General features: G+C 40.3%; 1 long non-coding RNA gene across 1 annotated transcript in view; it reads right to left on the minus strand.

Annotated features, from left to right (window-relative positions):
- Nucleotides 1-26,262, minus strand: part of LOC135256754 (uncharacterized) — an 85,285-nt gene extending 59,023 nt beyond the window's left edge. The window contains exon 1 of the long non-coding RNA XR_010330516.1: nt 25,918-26,262. This is a non-coding gene — a long non-coding RNA (uncharacterized LOC135256754). The remainder of the gene's footprint in view (nt 1-25,917) is intronic.
- Between the last annotated feature and the right edge of the window lie 874 nt (nt 26,263-27,136).

Genomic DNA, 27,136 nt, shown 5'->3' on the forward strand with positions numbered 1-27,136 from the left:
ATTATTGCTAGAAACAAATGCGCCCCTGTTACTACAGCAAGAAACCAGCTACAGCGTACACACCCCAGCACAACTACATTTTAATTTCGCCATCATGTTCTCTCTGCCATTTTGTCATTGGATATGGATTGAAAATGTATATCTGCCACTTGTTCAAAAATGTTCAAATAAATCTAGCAACATGCAATGAGTATGTCTACAGCTATGGCTACCAACCATCTCCTGTAAATGTGTAATCATCCCATAATTAGAAAGTAAACAATGCAGGAAAGAAAAGAGAAAATAGATGGATGGATGGATGGCAGTCATAACAGGAAAAACACCCTCAAACTCCACCCCAAGCATGTATGCTCTAGTTAAGCACGCAACTCTGAATTGATTAAACTGCTGAGGGGCACAGTTTTGGGAATTAAGTTGGCTTCGCATGTATGCACAGCATATCTGATCTGAATAAACTCCAGTGTGAATAAATGTCGCGCGTGACTATTTAATGATCTTGCGTAGTGTATCCAAAGTGATTCTGATAACCTCATAATTCCATTAACTCTATAATCATGCATGACTGCTTCAAATATTGTAAATGTTGTGAATTGTGTGTTTTGGATGTTTCATTTGTTTGTGTGTGTGTGTGTGTGTGTGTGTGTGTGTGGGTGGACATGTATTACTATCTTTGTGAGAACCAAATGTCCCCACAAGGATAGTAAGATGAGGAAAATTACGCAACCTTTTTACCACCTTTTGCTGGTTCCCACAAGTTCAAGAGGCTGTTTTAGGGTTAAGACGGAGGGTTAGGGTTAGAATTGGGTTAAGGTTAGGGTTAGGGTTAGGCATCTAGTGGTTAGGGTTAGAGCTCACGGAATGAATGTAGTCAATGGGAAGTCCTCAGGTATAGCAATAAATTCTTAGGTGTGTTTGTGTGTGTGTGTGTATATGTGTTAGCACCTGCAGCTATCACAAGCCATCAGGTCTGATGGGGACCATAACTTATTGTGTGCCAGCGCTCTGTCTGGACAAGCTGAGCATAGCACACAGAGGAATCCCATCCAAGTGGGCTCCTCGTCTCCCTGCCAATAAAACCATCTCACGTGTCTGCCTGTTCCCGCTCTCTTCTCCCTCTCAGAATGGCGTTTTCAATGCCCAGAAAACGGTGCCTCACCCTGACCGTTCATCCTTCAGTTTTCAGCATTGTGAAGGCATTCACAATATTTTACTAGGTATTCTCCAGAGTCTGTAAAGGCTGATCGCAGACAGTCCCTCCTTGAAAACACATGGCTTTCAAAATGAAAAAGATTTTTAAAAATCAAGGCATATTGTTTGGCATGAGGTAACCTAGCATTCACACTAGCCAGAGAAAATGGCAGATTGCTCACAATCCAGGAACAATGCAGTCGCATTAAAAGACACCAATTACTCAATCATTCAAAGTGAGGAAGGCAGGGAGAATTTGGAGGCAAATTAAGAAGCTCTGCTTTTTGTCAGAAATGACAGCCACTCGCTGCTGCATTTGACTGACCTGTCACAGTCACTAATGGAAGAAAAACACAGGCAAACTCTTGCAAGAGTGTCTGCTCTCTGACCACACTGCAGACAACAGTGCACAAAAAAAACAGGATTTAATTTTTTCCCCGTTCTGGAAATATGCAAAGTTACCACATTCAATCAGGCCCTTTATTGGGGTTCATTTTAGCTGCCAGTCCATAGGTTTCCAGTCTAATGTCCACTTTTGCTAAAAGAAAAGTGTCAACAGTTTCTTATCAGTAGCACTTAGTCTCATTCTCAGTTCTCATCACCACCACACACATAGCAAAGCTACTAATGCTGTGTCCATCAAAGATGAGTACTTAAAGTAATGGCAGTAGGTGGGGTGGTCAACACCAGCAGTGACCATGGTGCAAACGAGGTGCAGACCTGCTGCAGAACAGCTTTGAAGTTAAATTTTTGCTACATTTTCAGCTTGCTGCAGGACATAGCAAAATGTTTACATACATAAAAATGCTGCATACAGTACATACTGTCCAATGTAAATTGAATTGTTCTATGTGCCTCCCTTGTTCCCTTGCGTGCCAGTGGAGAAAACATTTCAATAAACAGCTAAAATACTGTTATGAGTACATACCATTTTATTTTCATACTGACCTGGCAGAAAATCAATAAAATTAATGGTTGTCTTACACCTGGCACAATATGGCGGCAACCCAAATGCAAAGTGTCATTTCAGACTTCCAAGTGGGCTCCTCGTCACCCTGCCAATGAAACCATCTCACGTGTCTGCCTGTTCCCGCTCTCCTCTCCCTCTCAGAATGCCGTTTTCAATGCCCAGAAAATGGTGCCTCACCCTGACCGTTCTTCAGTTTTCAGCATTGTGAAGGCATTCACAATATTTTACTAGGTATTCTCCAGAGTCCGTAAAGGCCGATCGCAGACAGCCCCTCCTTGAAAACACATGGCTTTCAAAATGAAAAAGATTTTTTTTTTTTAAATCACGGCTTATTGTTTGGCATGAGGTAACCTAGAATTTGAAACAGTTGTCATTTTCCCGTCCATCGACCAATAGCAAATCACCTTGTGCCCATGTGAGCAGGTTGGTCTTAAAATGAGGTGTGGCCATGGTAATTATTGGCGTATTGCTATTTTGAAGCAGCTGAAAGCGTTTCTGTTATGACCAACCAAAACCTGGTCTTAAATCATATTTAATCATTGCTATTTTAAAGGTGCATCATTCAGATGGAAATTTGCACCAGCTCAGGCAGGTGCACAACTTGCGTACACCCTCCTGTCTGTTACACACACAGGGGGATGCAAAAAGATTATTATTGTGTCTATAAAAAATACTAAAAAAGAAATATGGAAGAGGACACTCTGTTTTATTCCATGTTACACCCAAGACACGCTTATTAATTAATTAAGCCATTATGTCCAGCCCTTTTTAATCTTGCGCTTTGCGTTGTTAAACTAGCAAAAGTGGGTCTGGCCACACCCTAAATGTTCCTGTGTTTGCCACTTTATACCACGCGCTGAGATTGTTAAAATAGAGCCCTAAATCCTCGAGAAAAGGGTGGGGTGGAGGGAGCAGGGTGATTTTGAAAATACACAGAATAAATGCTGAGGGATGTTAATTTACCCCTTCACAATATCATCTCTGTCTTTATGATGATTAAACTGGTTTTACTAAATCTGACTCTGAGCTAATATGCTAAATTATGAAAAATAAAAATAAAGACAGAACTTCCAGAGACAAAGGGGAATTTCCAATAGTTAATATTGGCTGCAACGATTTGTTCTACCCTAGCAATTTCAAGTTCACAAGCTACCGTAAACATTAACAAGAGCTGTGTAAATAGTTCCCTGAGCACAGTGTTTTGCAGAATAATGTTTAAAGCCAGTAATTTGTTTTCCAAAGCAATAATACGTTTGTGGTGAGGGCCATTTTACCACATGGTTGCACAAAAAGAAACTGTGTTATGGAGGTTATTGATAATTCTCAAAGAACAGAGGGGGCTAAAGTGGGCCTACCTGGGAGAGGGGAGAGAGAGAGCCAACTCTGAAAATAGCCCGAACACCACTGTGCAGGGGAATTGAGTGTGACAAAAATGGTGAGGAGGGAAGAGATGCAAGGAGCTGAAACATCCACAAAAACTATTCAATAAGGACAGTTTTTAAATGGCATCCTTGCATCTTGTAAGTCATTTTGCAACAAAATGTAAGTCCAATAAGCAGTATCAACAACAAAATCATTACATATTTCGGGATTTATGAACAGAAATGATGTCTTCCTCATGATTGAAGCAAAATACGACTTGAAGCAAAAGGAACCAGTGTAGATACGCAAGGCACATGCTGCAAATGTGTCTTCAGTGAGCATCATCTCCACTTAATGTTTGATTAAATTAGCTGAAATAAATGTGATAGGCTTTCACTTTCTGACTACTTTTACTTTTCATTGGCTAGCTGAACATTGGCACACCCAGATAGCTGCTTTTTGTCTCTCGCTTTCCAGAAGTTTACAGGTTCACTGCCTGTGTAGCTACTGTAGCTGGGCTCTTGCTCCACTGTGCTAAAAGCAGCAGCACGGAAATCTCTGAGAAGTTCATCCTCCACTGCAGGTTTACAGTGTTCATCTGATCCAATTTTTATATCATATTCAGTACTTTTGCCTGAGAATCAAGACTTTTTTGTCTGCTAGAAGGATGACAGCAGCGTTATTTGCCAAATGTGGCCCACAGTTTTCAAGTTGTCTTGCTATAAATGATTCATGCAATTAGTCAGAAAAAGAAATAGCGTTTCGTGATCAGTCTTTAACTATCAATGATTAAAAGTCAAGGTTTCAGGACACAATGCATTAATTGCCAAGTGCACCAGTCAATCCAAAAATATTGACGGGATTGCAAGCTTTGCTCTTGTTTTAGACTCACCACAGACCTCTTTTTTGAATAAGTAATATAACACATCACTCAATATAAGTGCATTGCATGGTTTTATTTACGTAATTGCACAACGTTTTGAGTTTGTAATACATTTTTCAAGTAGCCATTGCAGAGCTGTTACCTCAACTTGCCTCCAGATTTATAATAATATTTTTAGACAGGTTCTGAATTTCTTTTTTGATAATTCTCAAGAGAAAACGCGTGAAATTAAAGCAAGCAGGGGAGTGTATGCAGTGGATCAGACAGCGGTCACTATCTGTACACACCTTTCTCTTTCAAGCACCTACAATAAAATAAAGCAATAAAAAACGAATTTATAAACTCTCGACTGTAATGACAATAACGCCCTCTAGCCTACAGAAAAAATGTAATCATGACAAATATGACAGCATCTGGCAAGTGTCCGGGAAAACAGCCTGCTCCAGTCAATATATCACTTGGTGCAAAAGTCCAGTTCTGCAGAATGGCACTGTACCAAAAAAAAAAAAAAAAAACAGTTCTCAATGGATCGGTAGAATCAGATATCTGCTAACAATGCAAACAGAATGTAACAGGATTATCCCCACTCCTCGTGACACTGTCCCACCGGCATATCGGTTTGCCAGCTCTCAACAATCTTGGCTGGGTCCTCCAGGCTTCGCCGACTCTCATTAACAACAACGTATCTGTACTCCAACGCACAATCAAATACAGTGTTTCTCTCTGCCTGTGTTATTGAAAATAGCATACACTTACTGGAAAGGTAATGTTTACATATTGCATAGTCACTGTCTAAACCCTGCAGTACAACACTGCAAATAAATGTAATAGCTTAAACTTCACAACAAATAAGAAAATTCAAGGTGAATTTGTAGCCTTTAGCAATATTCATGCTATCATAAAAATCCATAAAGTTGATAGACCTAAAAGCTGAAGTAAATGGCACATAAACAATGCATAACTATGCATTACTTCATTCCATTAGACATTAGAGTGTTTCTGAAGCGTTTTAGAAGCTTATTCTAGGGCGTGAAGAACGAAAGAGGGAAAAGGTGACTGATAACTTTATTTAACCTTTTATTAATCCAGGGTAGGCTCACTGAGCACGGATGATCTTTTGCAGGAAAACCCTGCTTCACACTCATACACATTCACACCTGAGAGCTGCCCAGTACAACCACAATCCTCTATTGTTGGCCACTGAGCAGCTCCACTGAAGGGAGAGAACATTTTTTTGCCAATTCTAGCTAAGCCCCCCCCCCCCCCCAGTACCCACCTCCGCCATAAACTTTCCGTGAAATGCTGGAGGTTCACGTTAAACCCAACTAGGAACCAGTATTCACTGAGAGACAGGCTTGTCCCATAATCCTATAATATTAATCATATTATAATAATTCAATACAACTGTATTCAAAGACTATAGTCCATATTCCATAGTTCAAGTCCATATTCCATTACGTGTACTTTGAGAATGTGCAATTCTCATAGTGTCTATAAACCTGAACTTTAAAAATGAAGGGAGAAAATATTATTGAAATATATTTGGAAACATAAAACTGAATGTCCTCCTGAGTATAATGGTCAGTGGTAAAGGTGCAACTTACAATCAGACACAAGCAAGTTCACAGAAATTCTGTTTAACCTAGCCTTGGTCTTTAACTCCCATGAAACTTTGCATAAACTCTCTTAGTTCAGATCTCACCATGTGGGTAGGAATTGTATGTTATAACATGACGATGCATGATTATCACACTCTGTTATGCTAGAAAGTGGGACAAGGGAGCGGTAGTACAGTAACAGGCAATACCTTGTTGAACACAGAGCATAATGTCTCCTCTCTCATAAGAACGCTGTGCGTGCATTTGAAAATTTAATATTGAATAAACTCATTTGCGCTCCATGAATTAAACAACAAAAAAGATGTTTTATTAGTGGGTGGAGAAGTATTTATCTCTCTTTTTTTCCTTGCAGCTATAATTAACGTTAGTGCTGCGCACATACAATGCAAAGACAAATGAGGGCCTTGGTGGTGTGACCTCATTTGAGCTACTTGTTTTAAATTGCACATTAGGTTACAGAAAACTGTAAATGAGTCAATACACAAGAGAGGGAGGCCTGTGTGTGTGTGTGTGTGTGTGTGTGTGTGTGTGTGCGTGTGCGGGTGTGAATGTGTGTGTGCACGTGTGTGTGTGGGTATGTGTGTGTGCACACGTGCGTACATGCGTGAGCTTTTTGGGAATTGCAGTTTTGACATAAACAGACTGGGTTAACCCCAATATAGCTCATGTTTTACCCAGATATAGCCTGGCTACATCTTAGTTGGCTGGAAAACTTTCACTTTAACAAAATGAAAGGGGGTTGGCCAGCTGAACAACCTGTCTGGGGTCTGTTTTCCATACAGACCCTCTGTGGAGAAGATTCCATGTCAGGACACCAAACAAGCAAGCTGATTAGTTGAATAGCACTTGTCCATATTATGAACAGCCAGTCTCTCATTTGCTGTCTCAGTACTCTCATAATGGGACTGAACATTAAGTTCCTGGATTTGTACTTGTGTTATTCAGCTATTCAATTATGAGTGATGTCACAATGTTGTTTGCACAAACAGGGGAGAACAAGATGAATAATAGCCCATCAGAATAACAGAATGGCCATTCCTAGTTAAATAGCCCATCATACAGAATAAATAGGGTGTAATTACAGCTAAGAGAACATACAAAGTACATACAGTATATGTATATTGTAATAAATATATTGTGTCAAACTATTCAGTGACTGGGGAATGAGGAGATACGCAGGGATGAGAGCAAGTTTGCCTTCCCGTAGTATTGCAGCTCCACTGCTAAAGCAGTTTTCCCCTGCGAATGGGGTGGCATTATGGGAAAATAACCCCAGGGCAGAACAGGTTTTCGTTCCAAGCAATTACCTTGGTTCAATTAGTTAATAATCTGTACACTTGCTGAAATTAGATCCAATTAGTTCGCTAACTCTGCATAAGCTGAGGCACTTCCCCAAAATGCACTGCGGTGGAATGCTCAACCATGGGGCACGTGCGATCGGCAACTGTAACAATACATCACTTTGTCAAAGAAAAATGGGAAACCAAATAAATGACTGATTAGGCTAATTAGGAAATTAGGAGCGGAGGCTGGGGGACCGGAGAGGTTCCGCGTCCAGCTGTAGCGCTAATTTCCTGTGCAGCGGCGTACCTCGCGGGCCAGAAGCAAACCGCTTCGCTACCGGCTGCGGGGCAGCGCATAATTGGCCGAAGCATTGCCTGGAAAGAGATGGTTTCAGGAAGTCACAAAGACGAGAAACGGGCAAAAAATACAAAATGGCAACAAAAAGGACAACAGTGGACAGAGCAAAAACCATGTGCCCAGTTCTTCCTGAATCCAGGAGCCTTGCCCTTTGAGTCTATTAGATTATTTAGCAATTTTAATATAAACACTGTTCTGCCAATGTGATTGCACTAATCTGGTGCACCTGCACCACTGCAGAGGTGGCTTAGTGGAAACTGACTGTCTGACTGTCCAGCAGTGCAGAGAAGTTTTGTAAGGAAACGGGACCATGTGTGTTGGGGATAGCCCATACAAAAACAAAAACCTTATAACCAGTAAAATGAAATTACATATATCCATTGCAACAATGCATTTATGTTATATTTCACTTCAGGAAATGTGTTGTCTTTTAGGTACTTGTATGGTCCTTCTCTGTATACTTTATATGAAATACTAAATAAATGTGTTTAGGTTTCTTTTTGGTACAGAAAAGCTATGAGACTTTGCTGCCCATGATTTACTCTCTGCCAGGTTGTGTGGAGAAACCTCCATTTGATCATGCTGGGGAATGGAACTCCAGTGCTAGAAGAGCATTATGATATCTCTGCATTTCAGGAGCCAACTATAATGAGGGTGCACAGTAAATATAAGGAATCTGGAGGTTGACAAAATCTGTACGTCAGCTTTTGCTCAGGGGTCATCCTTTGCAGTGTATTATCTTTGTGCCCGTTTATTAGCCATATGTAAGCCTGATTCAACTCCATTACACACGTCATGCTGTGCTGCGTCCATTGAATGTCAAGTGGTCTTCATGTTGTGAGGCAAGTAAAAGTGAAAATTCATATTTTTGTACTGCTTATGTTGACTTCTTTCATGCTAATATAACTTTTTTTTTTTTTTTTTTTTCATTGAGCAATTAGCCATCTACTTTGTAACATCAGGCACACAATTGTGCCAAATTTACACTTTGAGTGTCATGTTTGCTAGCAGACACTTTGATCTCGCATTTTCTTCTCCATGATTTGCATAACAATTAACCCTGTATTACTCAGTAGGCTGACCCTGGTTTTCATACATATACAGTGAACTCCATGATATTTATGACAGACATATTTTTTCTTGATTTGACTCTGTACAATTTTAGATTTGTAATCAAACAATTCACGTGTGGTTAAAGTGCTCAGCTTTTAACAGGGGGTATTTTTCATACAACTGGTTTCACCATGTACAAATTGAAGTACATTTTATAAATAGTCTCCCCATTTCCGGGCATTATAATGTTTAGGACAAATGGCGTCACAGTTTTTTCAGATTATTCAGGTATGTTCAATTGCTTCTTTAATGCAGTTATGAGACCCTTTAACCTTTAACCACTTTAACCACGTGTGAATTGTTTGATTACAAATCTAAAATTGTACAGAGCAAAATCAAGAATAAATGCCTTTGTTCTAAATATTATGGAGCCTGAGTCTAGTTTTGTTTTAGCCTTTTGATTGCCTTTGGAGTCTGTTATTGATGTCTGTCACCATGAGGACCAGTTGAAAGTTAAGGAAAGTCAAGTTTCCTCCAGATACTCCCACAGTCCAAAGACATGCAGGTTAGGCTAAGCCGTAGGTGCGAGTGAATGGAGTGTGTGCACTGCGATGGACTGGCAGCTTGTCCAGGGTGTATTCCTGCCTCTTGCCCAATGGGGTAGGCTGGGATAGGCTCCAGCTCCCCTGCGACCCTGACCAGGAATAAGCAGTTTAGATGGAAGGATGGAATGGATTCTAAAATATAATATTTTAACTTCCACAAGAGTTCAGGTTCAACTCTTGGAAAGAATTTTAAAAACAACTCCCAGAAAAGAGTTCATTTAACTCTGGACTAGAGTCTATTTGATGGTCATGTATGTACACTCAAATGGAATTGATTCCAACTCATAGGGTGTTTGTTCCAAATACCAAAATTTGTTGTGGAGAGACCAACCATCCGAATCGCCCTATGCATCCTCAATTCAGAGCTTGGAGCACAAGCGTCCCTGGCTTCAACATAAGACAACCTCTTATTGGAGATCAGCTTATCTTCAACAAAAACAGAAAGTGCCTCAGAGTAGAAGTTATTTGATCAGTTTCATCTCTTTCGCTCATAATGGATAAGGTTTGGCCATGAACAGAGGGGAACTGATCCTAGACCAGTACTCAGGCACAGTTTACTAACAAAAGTAAACCTGTGGTTTAAAAAAAAAATGGTATAGACAAATTCTGTTAAATTAAGTGCATGTTTTGAATAACAGACCCACACATCTAAGCCTAACTCCTTCATTGCCATATTTCTTGCAACCTTAGTGCCTATTATACTCACACTACAAGCCAAAGGTGTTAGGCTACCTGTGGTTTCAACCCCTTTGCACAAGCCCCCTAGTTGCCGGCTGTGCAGAGATTGCTCAGCTCAGACATTCATTGCTCCTGCAACTATGAGTGGAAATAACAAACTGCATTTTATCCTTATTAGTACATGATCCACGACATCAATGTTGAATACAGAGTTTTAAAGAGCCACCATTGTGGCGTAGCTCATCCATTTAACAAGCACCGCCCTCCCCGCAAGCTAATCTGCAACTATACTCTCCAAGCATGATACACTGAACAACAGGGTCCATCTGGAAGTCCGCAAGAATATTCTTTCACCAACAATAATTTGTATTCGGTCATAGCAACAAGGTGAAGCAATGTTCAACCCAGTTTCCCTTTTTTGGTCACTTTAAAAATATGTTGTCTATTGGTTTATTTCATTTTTTTTTTTTTTTTTTTTTAAATCACTGCCAGTGGAAAAGAGGGTTTTCTATGGCCACTTTACCTTTGTCAGACAGCAGTATTTTTTGCTGTGGATAGACAAGCTGTCCATCATTTTTTTTTTTAAACCGAGCAAATGTTTACTGGCTTACATTCCTATAAGCATTCCTTATAGTTTTAATTCTATGGAAAAGATTGCCATCTTTGATAAGCAGTGCGCATATCAGTGAAATGTAAATTACTACACAGAAACGGAGTGGGAGGAATAGCGAATGAGTCACATTAACAGGTGGACAAGTCACAAACCATTTCCGCCATCTCTAGAGGAAAGTCACAAGGTCCTGGCAGGGCGCTACATACAACAACAGGGGAGGGCAATTCTTGTCCTAGAGGGCTTGTCCTGTGCATGCAGGTTTTTGTCTCCACCGATTACCTTGGCTACGTTGAGCTAACCGGCTGTATACACCAACACTGGTTCACTCATGGATTAGATCACAGAAAAACTTCATATAGGGACACAAGAACAGTATTAGGCTGTCATTCATACACTTACCAAGATATGTAGCTAAAGTGCCAGATGGTATAATTGTTTGGACTGATTAAGTAATTAAGGCCAGAAGTTGGCATGCAAACCAGAAACAGATACGGCCCTCGTTGCCTACCTCTGTACTATAATAGCATTTCTGTTGTGGAAAGGGGGTCACTAAGGATGACTTCACTGCAGAAACAGATTTCTTTGCTTAAAACTAATTTTAAAAATGTATATTTGACTCATCTACACATTAGAGCCAGGTACCACAAACCAGCTTAAGGAAGTGCCTTTTTTAAGAGCTGTAACGTGCCTTTTTAATTACAGTAGGGACATACAAAGCTGATAATGATAATAATTTTTTAATATATACAAATTTAACAAATATATTATTTGTGTGCATCCAACTGTTTTCCCCAGTTATTTGTCATGGAAAGGAGAAAAGAAAGCATGTTATTTGAATGTGAGGCTTTGATAAGATGTTTCTGATATTCAGCAGTGTTTGTCCAAAAAAGACTGTCAAATGGGAGGTATTATTTAGATTCAAGGTCTCGGAAATGTTTAGTGAGTAACCATTGTCTCGCACCCTTGGTAACTCATGGTCTGAGTGCTTATCCTGATTTCTCTGACATTATGCAGCTTGATGCACAAGTACCTCCCCTTGAACAGGAAACCAGGCTGTCACATGGTCATTATTTACCAGTAATCCCTCTATTTTCTGTTGATTGTCCAGCAGAGAGGCAGCGGACATCGAATCTATCAATTCCGTCTTTGGTACGAGTCAGCTAGGGCCTGGGGTGAAAGCCAATGAACTACTCAATTTTCAGTGGATGAGGGTAATTTTCCCCATCCTGCCACCAGCGCTGCAGCAGCAGAAGTGTCCGAGACCATTTCTCGTGCGTCTCCAATCCCTACTATCTCAGCAGCTGCACTATTGATAGAGAAGCAACATTTGCCTTTCCTCGCATATGAATTCTTATGATTGATAGGTCTGTGAAAAGATTACTTTCACAGAGCTGTCATTCTGCAAAAAAAGCTTTAAGCTTTCATTTAGAGGCTCTTACAGATACAGCTGTTTTGAGAAGTCTCTTATAGATACAACGGTTTGGCAAGCGATAAATATGTCAAGACAGCAAGTCTGCGTTAAATCCTTAGCTGGCAAGCGGAAACCTTTAGTCTTTACAGGTTGAAAATGACACAGATGACTGACACACAGCCTCCTGAAAGGCCTAATCATGTTTTCTTTCATGGGAAAAGATGTGCCTCTGCCTGGGTCACTGGGTCCAGTGATTGGAGTTATTCATCCAAACAAGGTTTTCAATGAACATGTCTCTCTCCCTCTCTCTCTCTCCGTCATGTCTGTGAACACATGAAATCAATGCAATGCAAACACGAGCACCCCCCCCCCCCCCCTTCTCTTTTTTCTCTCATATGAGCGCTTTATGTCATGACAGGGTGTCACCAGGTGCTGGTGAGCCACAGGCTCTGCTCATTTTCAATTTCACAGCAACCGGTGTGGAGTCAAGGAACCAGGTGAGGTGACTAAACTCCTAAACTGCTTTAATTTATCAGTGAAGCACTGAGCAACAACTGATCCCATCATTTTATGATGCTCTTATGAAGTATACTATGACAAGAGCTATCATGAAAATTTTGGGTTCATTTTCTGCCATAACATGGATGAGAGGTTATGTCTGAGGCACCTCGATCATCACTACACACTGTGTAATGGTACATTACTGGTAAATCTCAGTTCTCTATGTACTTGGTTTGGTACATTTTCAGTACAACAGAAAAAGAAAATATATAAAAAGCAAAATATAAAATTGCTTATTTATTATGAAAATGTATATTGGCTAACTGGGCATTATTTCTTGTCGAACAAAATAGAGCACGTTAATACTAAGTCATCAGGGGAACTCTGAGTTTTGAATGTTTTGAAGTTCTGCCCATGTGTTAAAGTAAGGTCGTTTGGCAGCACATGCCAAATGGATGTGTGTACCTTTACACCCCTCCTACTCACCATAGACAGATGTGTGTAAAAGGTAGAAGCAAACAAATGAAATATAGTGTGCCTGATTCTATCGCTACAAGTCTTTGTACTGTATGTATAATGGAAAATAAAAACTTTACATAAATCTCGCCACTTTCATCACATTAATAGCGTTGTCGTGGGTGGACCTTACTGCACAACTTGGGTCAGATCTGCGTTCAGACTTAATCTCTACCACCGATCATCCTGTGAAAATGGCACTGTGAAATAATAGCTGGTAGGCTGAACACAGCATGATTGCATTTTATTTTTTAAAAGTGAATTTCTCTCACCCGCCGTCTTTGCATGTCAATGTACATTAAGTTTAAATACCATCTGTTTAATTAATTCAGTCTCAGATCTTTTATATTTTACAAGTATGAAATTAAACCGTCAATGCCATCCGCGACGCCTGTTTCAGCAACTATAAATATATCTTGAGCAACTTGTTAAAGGGGACTATGATGACTTTTTTAACAAGTCAATATAAGGCGTCGAACACAGACTGATACGCACTGTGTTGTGCCACATAATGCAGTCTGTATATTAATATTTATGTCTCACTAGATTTTATTGAATCAGGCAACTGTGCAGCCACCCGTCGCTTCTTTTCACGCAGCCACCCACCCGCTGAGCTGTGCAGCAGTTACATTAGAGCGGTACATTTTTACAGATGCGCAGTGAAGTAGCTAGTGTGCATCAACCACAGGTGTCACATGACAGGAATGACCCGCTGACTGAAACTCAGCGAGCAGCACAGAACCTGCGTGGGCAAGGTTAGCGTTCAAGGCCTACCCAAAGAGGGAGGTGCCACGTGGCGCTACCCTGATGAGCGTCTGACGGCTCGCTGTCAAGTAATTTTCCAATATTCTTTTTCCTTTCTGTCATTGCAGTGCAGTGCCATGGGATAAATACATTAAAAAGTTCATCTTCATATTTAGTTTCATGTATGAATGAATGTTTTTTTTTTGTCCCGTTATGGGAAAATAAATGGTGTGATACAATAATTATTTGGTTTGAATTGAGCCCGGAGGCACGCTATTTCATCTGACAAACAGCGAAATTAAGTTGCTGGTCTGGCTCGATATTAATAAATTTATTTTGATTCAGCAATTAGCCAACCTGAGAGGTATGTCAGTATAGGGTAATATTTGTGAAGCTCCGTCAGGATAAATCGTTAAACGGCGCTTTGCTTTTCCCCTTGAAATAGAAAACTATATTGCATGTGCCCAATGCATTTATAAATGCCGATGAGAAAACTCAGATAAAGCACAGTTTTGGAGCCATACACCTTGCTTCTGTTTGATGGAATATTATTTGGTTATGAATAATTACAGTACAGACATACTGTAGGCTTATAATTTCTTCAAGGGGCACATTTTTCCAGAGTTAATATTCAGAATATTTTTTGAATCACAAAATGGTATGCTTTTCTGTTGAAAATAATTCTAGCCTGTAGGAGAAATGGCTCTAGGGAATAAGCAAAATTGTCTCTTTTCCAAGTGAATTAATTGGCACTTGCACAGCTGGATGACTCGAGAACAGACATGCAGGGAACTGCCAGCTAACTTTAACATGAGGGAAGCTGCAATCGTGATAAAGATTTCATTAGATTAACTTCGTTTCCTAAGAATACGTACGTTTGCCACAATATCCATTCTGTCCATTTCATGTAATGAGGGGAGAGTTCAGTTTGCTTCCTAAAAAACTATTTCAAGGTTTTTTAAAAGATTTTTTTAGGTCTCATAAACAATGTACTTGCTTGAAAAGAAGCAGGGAGGTTGCAGATTTCCCAGACCTTGAGAAACAATAAACAATAACTTAGTTTATAATTGTAAACAATGGCACCACATCTAATCCATTGCCAATTCTTTCTTAATTGAAGTTCAACCATTTGTAATATATAGTGAGTCAGTGGCCAAATGTGTGTTTGTGTGGATAGGAAAGGCACGCTTTACTTATTAGCCTATTAATAGCTCTAGTTTTAAATTAGATTTCAGGGTTTGCTGACAAGCATGGAGGCTCCAATTAATACTGCCTACCCAAGAGTTAAGAACAGTTGCCTGTTTCAGCGATTTCTTGGAAATGGTTCAGAACTAGATTTTCCATGCAAGTCTACAGCATAGAGAATAGGAACCTTCTCTCCAAAGACTCTATGATCACCTAGACACAGAATTATGCTGCCCCATTCCTGCATCTTGACATCTCAAACTGCAGGCCATTAGACAGCAGCACCAATGGAGCGTTTGAATGTTTCAGCACTGCAGTGGATTATTTCAATTAAACCCTCGCTTGAGATACCCCAGGATATCTGCAGGTAGGGGAATGAGCAAATGATTTGACAATAGAACAATGCCCACATATATATGTCTATATTCATGAACTGAGCTGAAATTCAGTTGTTCAATTGTAAAATCCTCAATAAACATTATGGACATTTCCTGAAATGACTGAAATAAAATGGAACTGTGTGTTAAATTTTTTGGGACAGAATGATTTTCTGCGTTGTGATGAATGATCATGCACTGTGTAAACAAAGCTTGTGAGTCAATGTATCTCACTTGCTGGCAGTGTCACCATATCTTTCAGAATAGATAATGACAAACTGCCCTCCAAATCTTTTTCTGCTTTTTATAGAGAGAACAGATTAGTTGGATTCAACACAAATGTAAATTCTTATTTAGATTTAAAAAATAATTTTTAAAAACTCACAACGATAGCATCTCTAACATCACTACCATTTCCTTCACTGTTGAACTGCCCAGTGCCCTTGATATGTAATTGGCGCCGAGTGCCAAAATGTTATATGTACATTAATGGATGGTCATTACTGTACAGTTTATGGGGGGAAATGGTGGAGCCGCACTGGAACATTAATCCCTTCAGAGATTCCCACACTCCTGCGCACACCACCACTCTAATTACGAATCGCTCCCATTCGACACGCGTGGGGCCAGGCTGGAGGAGACCGTACCGCGCGTCCCCCGGATCATTAGAGGGGCCGACGGGGCCCTCCGTCATCCGCGCTCCGCGAGGGACGGCCGCCCTCGACAGGACCGCGCCCGTGTGAGGACGGCCGTAAATTACGCCTGGCCCCCCCCCGGGAGGGAGGTCTGCGACGGGCACGCGGTGCCATCGGGGGGGTGTGGGGGGGGGGGGGGGGTGGTGGCGCGAGGCCGAAGGGCAGCTCGGAGGATGCCGGGAGCTCCTGGAGGTCCAGGCTCGGTAACCGCACGCACGGAACTGTAGGCATTGATAGATACGCGGGCCACGGCTTGCCCTCTGAGATCCACAGAGCAAATTAATGTCACTGGAGTGAAAAAATACCATTAAGCCAGGGCTCTTCCTTCTGGCTTCTCTTTAATGTTAAACATAAGAGTATCATCACTGTCATCAGCAAGAATGATAAATCCATGTGTGGGTGCCTAATGAAGAAGAGAAGCATCTTTGAGGAGGATAATGTCCCTGCTACCACACTGTGTCAGAGCAGCTCATGAGTTCAGCCCTATTTCTGTTCCAGCAGACCACTCACCACTCTTTACCGCTAAAAGCACACCTTTGAACAGGACACTGGTCTATCACAAGGCAATTACCCACAATCCATCTCTGTAATGGGCAAATAGGCGGTTTCACTTGCTGTTAACCATTTATTCAACAGCAAAATTACAGATGTAGTGAATGGGCTACATCAAATTGCAGGACAGAGCAGCAATAAACTTGGATAATGCTATTGAGGCAAGAAATTTTGTGGCCACTCATATATGAAATGGTATCATATTCTGTCAGAGGGAGGCTGTGAACTTGAAAGATAGAAAAGGGAAGAAAAAAATCTTTTTTTTAAGATACCAGCATTATATGAGTGCCATCATGCTTTAATTAATTATACCTCATATCACATTTATTACCAATATGCATTATACAAATGTGTCCTATCCTAGGGAAATCTGTGAGATCATGTGACTTATATGTGAAAAATTAATGAGGCAGCAACTGGTAAACATTTGGTTGAGAGGGAATACATCATGAGTATTTTTACCACTGATTGTAAGGGTCTTCTGGGTGTGTTTGGAGAAGAGATTCACTGCTTCTACATAAGAGGAACAATAAAGACATCAGATTGATCTGTGCTGTGTGTTTCGACACGAATAAGCAAAATAACAAGCAAGCAGACACAATCAGCTAGTTCAATTTGATACAAAATGCTCATAGTATTGATTATCATTCTATAGTCATTTCAACAGCCTATTGTACATACAGAGATGGGAGAGGCAGAAAGAATAGGTCTTTGTTGTAAGATGACAGGGGTTTGAACCCGCAACCATGATGTTGTCAGGACATATTGTGGGATCAAACCACAGGTCACCAAGCCACTCTCTCAGCGTACCTCTCCGCCAGTTGTCACATTTACATGTCTCTTTCTTTGACATCAAGTTACGCTAGAACAATTTGAAATAAAGAGAATTCCACACAGCATTTTTGGCTGAAATACTGAATGCATTTTTCACTAAATATGCTATTTTCTTTTGTTGTTTTCCAAGACAATAATATTTGTCCCACAAAACCTACCTTAAAAATGTTAATTTCACATCTGTGATTTTATCATAATGTTCAATAATCCAAATATTAGAGGGAAACTGTATAAATAGATGAGATTTTGAGTGCACCTTTATTTACCGTGTTGAAACAGAGCATTCTTTATATGGTCATTGGCCCTACGGTAGGCATGATTTGATATAGTGTAACAACGACACATTGCCTTACTGCCTTATGGTAAAGAGCAGCTAGTTGGTTTTTACGAAATTAAAAGAATTAAATGCTTATTGCTGTTTTTATTCAAAGGTCCTCAACACATGCTTAAGAAAAAAAGTTGCCTGTGTAAAGTGTCTAGAAGTCTGAGAGAGACTGGTCAATGGAAACTTCTCATCCACCTCAAATTATTGCATCACCCCTCCCTAGCATTGTCAGAGCTTTCCAGAGCTTCTTCCCTGTTAATATGGACGGCAAGCGCTCGTTAGTAATCCACAGCCATGTTTGCATTTGCAAGCACCAGCATTTAAGGTGGAGAACAAACGAGACCCCCCCCCACCCTTGCCTCTCCTGATGTACGCCACCACGGAGCGGGGAACCTTGCACCGACGCAGAGCAGCTGTTTTCTCTGCCTCATTAGCTTGAATGTCAAATGATGGGGAGGAGGAGAAGGGATAACAGAGGGAGCAAATCACACATAAGGTTGAACCCCCCCGCCCCACCTTCTCACAATTTGTTTAAATTGGCCAATTATCTCCATGGCAACTTTGTTGCAGCGAGCAGGAACCTGGGCTGAAGGGTCTCTGTACGGCTTAGGGAGCCAACATTTAGAGTCGGAACGCGCTCCACGGACATGTCGTTTTCTCTGCCATGTCTGACTGATTCTCCTAAACCACTGGAAGATAGAAACAGGAAATAAGTGTTTGAACTGTCAAACAATTCTGCAACTCCCTCTTAGGGCCGTATTCAATTGTAGAATCTTCTGCTGTGAAAGCATAGCTTCCTTCTTGTTTTATCTTCATAAAATCAGGGGTGCCACTCACTGAATAGTGCATTATCATCAAGGGATATTTGGAAGGACTGAAGCCAGAGAGAAGACTGCCAGCTTCTGGATAGCGCTAGGCTTTGTTAGCTCTCCAGTAATTAATTGACATCATCCAAATTTCATGCTGCGATGCCAATTTGAAAACTATTAATAAACACTATATGCTCTGAAGTCCTGAGAAATGTGCCAGGAGGGACTTATTGAGCCAAGCTGAAAACCTTAACTGATAGAAGAAAATATATATTGTAAGATTACATAAAACATAGCTAGAAGCTGTAATTATCGGGGCCAACCTACATGAAGAAACCAATTCCACGCCATGAGGACTATGGCCACCACATTCATAACCCAAAGCGTTTTTCAATATAAAATACCTCAGTTTCAGAAAATAGAAATGAAATAACTGAAAATATTGATTTTAACAAATTTAAGAAGAACATTCAAAGCAGAACTGAGTGAAACATCTCAATACACCAAGCAGCTTTTAAGGAGATTCATTTAAGCTCTGTGTGTAACATTGATAATAATCATTCAAATGGGTAAGTGTCAATGGCCATGTTTCTTAACATATCGCCAAAAAATTCCTACACGTCTTTTTTAAAAATCCTCATAGGCACAGCGGTTGTCATTGCAGACCTGATGTGAATATTGCATGCATTGAAAACCCCACTAACCGATTGGGTTGTTGTAGCGATTTTCTTCAAAACAATATTTTGAACAGAAGTGTCCAAGAGAAAATTTGTAGAAAAGCTCATCTCTATGCATTAAACTGAGAAATGAAATAATAAATCTGAACAATAACAGCAGGTTGTCTATTTACCTTTTCACTCTAAATGTAATACATGTTGTATTTAAAAGTTGAGGGGGTGAATTGTTTTGATGAACAAATGTCCTCAGGATTTCACACTTTTTTTATTTAGGGATCTGTCAATCATACTGTGAGTTAAGATGTCAAAACACTGGGCTTCCAGTCAACAACTGCTTAGGCATGTCATCTAAATGGTACATGCATTTGACAAGATGCATAAATGACATACAGCACTAGTTTTACATGTCATACTGGGAGTGGCATATAAGGTCTGTAGGAAAATGTATACTTGCCCATTGTCACTCGGAAGATAAAATATAAAAGTGACCAAAAGTATTACCATATGACCATGAGAATGTGCAGAATTGAAAGTTTGCCACAAATAAAAATCAGAAAGCCCTTCTTTTTCAAGATTGTGAAACGTGCTTACTTTAACAAAATGTCAGGGTATAATAACTTTTGACCTAGAAGTTATAGCAGCAAACATTTCAGCAACATTTGGAATTGGATGTAGTTTTTTTTTTTTTTTTTAAATAAAAATTGCCAATAGTAATAATAATGTCAGCTAAATATGTTATTGGTGCAAACCAATTAGTGTCTACATATAACCTCAGGGCTAGCTAATGATGCCTGTTATCGATACATCTGAGCATCACGTCTTGTCTTTCTGTACCAGTCTAACCTTGCTGTCGGTTTATTTTCATATATCAATAACGTTAATTAAACCTGCCCTGCAGTGCAAGAACAGTATTGTTCTAAGATATTTTTTTTCTTCAAGAACATCGATTGGCATCTTGGTGAGGCTTCTCTCTTTCACATTGGGAGAATGAGGTTTTGGACCTAATTTTTCCATTTGTGCTTGTTTGACATAACCCTACATCGCGGATGTAACCCTTCATTGTACATTGAAGACCCCTTTGATGGCTTCTAGATGACATTAGTGAGTTGTTCTTCCAAAGGTTGTCTAAACCCTCTTGTGGTTGCTCAGAGGTCATTAACTTGTCCGTGTTTACAACTGCAGCATGGGTCCAGCGGCAAGATTGTCTGAGATAGCAACAGTAACTAAGGGGGGGGGGGGGGGGGAGGACTTCACAAGAGGACAGTTCCATCGGGAATTTAACCTGATATTTACAGAGGGACCGGATATAAAAAGTACACATTATAATAAATAAAAATATAATACAAAAATAATGATTTGTAAAACTGTTGGTATAGTTTTCATACTGCTCTCTATTTTTTCCTCCAGAGCAGCAGCACAAAACAAGTGTGGCTTGCATACACCCCGGTGGCTTCCAGTGGCTAGCAACGCTGTCAGAATCTTTAAGCTTTGCTGCAGGCAGCGTCAGGCTCTTTGGGCTGAACACAGACCAGCCTTTTTATCAGTGAGGCCCATTTGTGACAGGATAAATGTGTGGAGAAAGGCAATGATGGGGGCGTCCCTCAAACAGAAGACCTTTAAAGCTCCGGTTTAGAGACACCCCCTCGAGGCAAAGAAGATAGGGCCCATTGGCTGTGCCGTGCCAGTACCCTTCCGCCCGCCCGGTGGCGAGATATACTGAAAGGAGGAGTTGAAAGTCCCCCCTCTCTCTATCGGCATACAATGTTGTGCCGCAGCAACACTGCCTGGATGTTATGTATTCACTGCGTGTCGTGCGTAGATGCAATACCAGCTCCATATTTCCTTTTATGAGTACATGTGCTCTGCAGATTGTACGGTATGACTATTCTTCCTCACCAGCAGTATCACAATGCATAAAAAGCAGTATTGTGGGATCTGGAAAAAACAATTGGTTTCAGTATTGGAAGCTTTATTTGTATGGCTATATTTATTTCATTCAAACGCTTATCTTGGGGTACACATTGAGGTAAACCACACAATGTGATGCTTTATCCCATAATATTATCCTCAAAGCAGGGAACAAATGACTCAAACATCTCAATTAAAAATGTGTTTTTTGGTGGTTTTGATGCAGTTTGTACAGATCGAGTGCTGAGCAGGTTATGATTTGAAACATTGCTCTGTATGAAGACAGAGCCCCCTATGGGCTGGGATGTGCTGCCTCCACATCCCTAGGAAACAGCCCTCATTTTGTTTTGTGCTTGTGTGGCTTCAGTTGCTAAAACAGACAGATGGATATTATTTTACACGTACCAATTTAAATTGAATGCGAATTCAAATTTGGAATAATAAAAAATTTAATTTTCTTAAAGTAATAACACCATTTTAATGCTATTATACATAAACCTTGGCAAACTCACATTCATTCTCTTCACGGCCTTAGACAGACCTCTGGTATTCATAGCTTTCAAATTGGATGACTGTGTGATATCACAGACAAGCAAATCCATTCAATGTAAATGATGTGTTTATATAATTGTATTTTCTACCTTCCAGAGTTTTTCATTTGCATGCTCTTATCAACACACAAATTGTTTACACCTTACATTAATTGGTGATTATAGTGTAGTTACTTTAGCTAGTGCAAGATGTAAAGGTAATAATTGCATTTTAATACCTCTTAATACATTTACTTCCAATTGGCATTCATATTGTGTTATGTGAAAGAAGGACAATTAAATGGTTAGTAGCCTGATTGGTCACTTTTAATGCATGTTGTTCTGTTGTCTTTATGTGTGTAATCTGTCAGTAACTGCACACAAAGCTAAGTGCATTATGGCAAAATATTTACAAGGTGTACATTTACCCTTAAGTGAGTGCTAAATTGACTTCTCTTCAATGTTCCATATTTAATCTACTAGAATTCAGCAATCACACGTACAAGAGAAAACACTAAAACGTCTTTTACTGGATATGTATTGGCATATCGAAAATTACATTGCTTTTATAGTACAGTGAAATCTATGTTTATCCACTGGGACTTATTCTATTTGAACACGATATAGCGAGTGTCCACATGAGCATCCACTTCTTGCAATTGAATCAGAGCAACGCAGGGGGGAAGAAATGACTGCCGAGCAGCCGATTTCTCTCACCAGTACTATGCTCACACTGTCAAATGCGTTAATGTAATTTCTTAGAGAAACGCTGCATGCATCTTTTGTGAAACTAGCTTAAGATGCTCTCATCTGTTATTTTTTCAAAGACAATTACAATTATTCTCCACAGCGAAACCCCTCTGGTCAGGAAAAAACCCTTTTTCATTTTCGAGAGGAAAGAAATCTGTCTTACCAAAGAGGCTTGGGCCACCTCTTGCGATCTCTAGACTTCTTGGGCCTTAATTATAATCTTGAGACCCAGAGTCAATGCTTCACCTGAGCCAAGTCAATTTAGCAGAACAGCTCATTCCGAAGGGATGGGTCACTAAATTTCTATGTATTTTTTACCTTTCACCAGTGGGAAGACAAAAATGACATGTCTGGCACAAGCTCATTAGTACTCATCTCCACTGCTGCACAGATGCTAGGAGCACATATGTCGTCGACATCAAGAACAATTTTCGGGCCAACCTTAGGGCGTATTTTGTTGCAGAAACAGGAAGACCGGAGTATCATTCTGTCCAGCTCCGGGGGTTGATGACCCATTGCAAAGGAAGTGCTTATTGAGCCATGCTCTGATATTATCTTGCTGTTATTTCCACTGCGAGGCCATTGATGTCAGTGAGGCTGGGGCTCACCACAAGCAAACTGTCCTAATCATTTCTCTTTCGAGCTCCGCCGTTTGATGCACGAGCTCTGAAAATGGCCCTACTGGTCAGCCATTTGAAGAAAAGTGAAAGGAGGGTATCACACAGATTTTGGTTGCCTATTGAGGAAGCTGTGTCATGCGAGATATTCCACCAGACATTCGACTGCGATGTTTCTTGGTTGTGTCGCAGACATAAAGGGACTGTGGTGATATGACATACACAAATGCTAATCGCAGCTGGGATCAGTCATAGTGATTAGACACCACTTCTTCATGTTACCTGACCAATGGAAATTGAACACGATTCCTTGACTCAAACACACACACTCTGGCTGTACCTTACGTGTAGACTGTCATTTCAGTAGTAAAGTACTTAATACCTTTACTGTTGGTGATTATATGGCCCTGCTTTTCTTTTTATTTGTTATGTACTGTATTTGTCAACTGTATGTATTGTATTTGTCATTATTTTTCATTATTATTTTGTTCTTAATTTCATTTGAAGTTGCTGTTCATGTGTTTCTAATCTTCCACGCATAAGTATTGTTCAGTGTTAGATGTATGTTTTCTTTAACATTGTATGCTTTGGCAATACAAAATGTAGTGTTTTGTCATGCCAATAAAGCAAATTGAATTGAATTACTGTTAGGCGGATGACTCACTAACCAATGGTCAAAGTTTAGAAGCCATTCAATGACTAGCTAAATGAACACCATGCTGGGAAGACAGTTAAGACGGTGTAACATGTACAGAAATCCACAGTAATATATACATGATCTGCTAATCAATTCCGCACTCTAAATGTACACATTAGACTTATTAAACACACAGACCTGGATAATTCCATATGTATAATACAATGAAGCACATCTAATAAAATATTTGCATACCTGATCAAACCATCATATATCAACAGACTTCTCAATTTCCTGTAATAGGGAACGGAACACCAGTTGCATTTGTAATATCATGTAATGACTGAATTGCCTGTACGCATTTCTCTTTTGCTCAATACCCAAGCCCCCTGATAAACACAGAATATATTATTGTGCAATGTACATTCATCCCCCACAACATAGGTTGAAATACTAGTATAATATTTACTTTTGATGGGGAAATTAATTAACGATAGGCTCGTGAAGCCTCTCATTTGAATAATCAGTCATCCGGGGCTCCTGTTTTACAATTCCCTCTGGGCCTTTGTCCCAGCATGCCTATGTTCTCGCTGTGACATTAGCATTTTTGGGGTTATTGACTTATTATTGCAGCTGCTTAGAAGCATGTCAAAGAAAGGCTAGGGGATAAGATCAATTTGTAAACATAACATAATAATTGCTAATTATATGATTATCAATAAATATAGAACATCATTTGATAACATTACATTAACATTACAGGCATTTGGCAGACGCTCTTATCCAGAACGACTTACGTAGCATTTTTTTTTTTTTTTTTAACATTGTATCCATTTATACAGCTGGATATATACTGAAGCAATTTCAGTTAAGTACCTCGTTCAAAGGTACAACGGCAGCGTCCTACCCGGGAATCGAACCTGCGACCTTTCGGTTACAAGCCCAGTTTCTTACCCACTGTGCTACACTCCGTCTAACAGAACAGCTATTCTATAGTTTTTTTTTTTTCATTGTAGCAGCATTTCAGTGTAAAGCCCCTTTACTATAATAAGGGATGTTTTGCACCAATACTGTTGCTCCGGTGATGCGTATTTATCATTTAATATATCATGGCACACTAGCCTCTCTGCATGAAAGTGTGTGTCAAAAAACTATGAGTAAACAAAATGAGAGTATGAGGACTTTCGATATGATGGATTGCCAGATGTCTGACCGGGATTAAACTGGCCTCCTTCTCCTCCTCCTCTTCCTCCTACAGATGCTGTGTTTTCACTGTCTCACTAAATTCAGGCATGATAGAGTGAGGCAGAGATTGCACTTGAAAAGGGCTCCCATCCATTTAAGGTCAGTTTTGAGGAAGGCAAATTCTTTGTAAATCCTATTTACACAAGTGTAGGAGGGGAAGGGGTGGCCTGGATACTATCGTAAGATGGGGGTCATGATCCCTTGACTCAGCTAAGCAAATGACCGGCTTGCCACGCACTTAACAGGAAGGCAAATGTCAGTTGGGAAAACTAAATAACAAAGAGAAGTGAATATTTTTACAAGAATCTTTAACAAAACTCCAAAAGCACCCTCTTCCCATTTCCACAACCTAATACTTTGTGTAAGCACTTCAGGATTTTTATAACATTCTTTATGGATGTTAGCTGTATAATTTGTATTGCAGTTTTAGGTAGGGATGCACAACAATATTAGGTTTGTGATGGTACTCGCCGAAAATAGTGTAATGGACCTAGAACCGCCCGTAGGCCGTCGCCAGCAATATTGGATTGTTTTAAATAAACGTGAAGCTGCCACCACCTTATTTTCAACTGGTCGGGTCCAGCATCAGGGCCCAGAGAACACAATCACCCAACCACAGCATAGTATATTCATTACAGCCATAAACCAGTCCTGGCAAAGTCATTCCGGGTTTAGAGCAAACAATGATTAAGAAGAGGGGGGTACAAAACGCATGTGCCTAACACCAACAAGGGCCATATAAGACACCACACTAGCTGCACCACCACAACACTGCACACAATCTCAATCCCAACACACAGAGGCAGGCAACATCCATTTTCCTTCATTACGCAACATATGTGAAGAAAAGAACCCGACCCACCCCATCCCTTTCAGTGAAACCCTTTAAACTGCCTATCTGCCAGCAACGTATTTAAAAGCTTTCTTAAAACAACACACACCCACAAAACATTAGGCTAAACACATTACATAAATAATGTAAAATATCCCACTTCCCTGTTCACCGACGAGAGCCCACCGTTCACTTCCAGGGTAGGGGTAGAGGTAGAAGTTTGGCGTCAAGTCCCAAGACACAGCCGGTACGCCAGTAACTAGCGAGCAACACTGAAAATGTCCAAAGGCCCTCTGTAGTAACCCCCCAAGCTATCTTACTGTGTACGTTCCCCTTGCTGTCTATCCATCTTCATTGCCAGGCAAACCCTAAATGGTCCCGAGTGAGTCCAAGCACCCCCAAAATTTCCTTAGGGCTTCTACTCCTCTCCAAAGGACACAGAAACACCTCCAACCCAACAATATTGGCTCATCCACCTGCAACTTCCCGGCTCTGATTCCCTAGAGTCCCAGACAGAAACTGCAACGATCAACAGGTGTTAACACTTAACAATCACTTAATCAAAGTGACATGCCATGCACAACAGAGTGACACGCCATGCAAAAATTAACCACAGTGGCATGAAACTTGTCTGTGTCGGCCCAATGCTAAGATTCTATGACCTGAAAATAGGGTGACACAACATACATGTGCCAGAGAGGCAATGCATTGGCCACTTTTGCAGTAAATCAAGGCACACTGTCATGCTCAAAAGGTAGTCTAATCTGAATCTCTTTCACTGTTTTCAATTCATCATTTTTACCAGCCAAATGAACAAGCAATGCTGTACAGAGACTCAGTTGGTCTCTAGACTCATTCTCTATACAAATGAAATGTATAACAAGGCAAGGTGAAATAATTTGTTCTACAAATAACAAAATGTTGCATTTTTTTCCATCAAACATTTACATCTAGGCTCATCAAATAAGTCCATGCATGTTGCAATTTCAGTTTGTATTTCTGATTAAATAGTAAGGTATTGGCACCCACCAGTATGGCCAAACAATTATCAGGTAATTGGTTTCTATGTTGTGCATCAATAGTTTTAAATTGCCATTAGTTGCTCATACATTTAGGGCTCTTACACCCGGCGCAAAGCGGCGCCAAGCGCAACTCAAGTGTCTTTGCTAGTTTCAGACCGACGCAGTTGTCATTCTCCCGTCCAGCGCCCACATTGTTTAAATAGCAAATGTACTTGCGCCCATCTGAGCGCCCATGGGTGTTGGTCTTAAAATGAGGTGTGGTCAGGCGCATTGTTGGCGCATTGCTATCTTGAGGCAGCGGATTGCAATTGCGCGATTGACCAACAGAAACCTGGTCTTAAGTCAATGGCACAGTAT

This window comes from Anguilla rostrata, chromosome 6 (genome assembly GCF_018555375.3).
Source record: "Anguilla rostrata isolate EN2019 chromosome 6, ASM1855537v3, whole genome shotgun sequence".
NCBI lineage: Eukaryota > Metazoa > Chordata > Actinopteri > Anguilliformes > Anguillidae > Anguilla > Anguilla rostrata.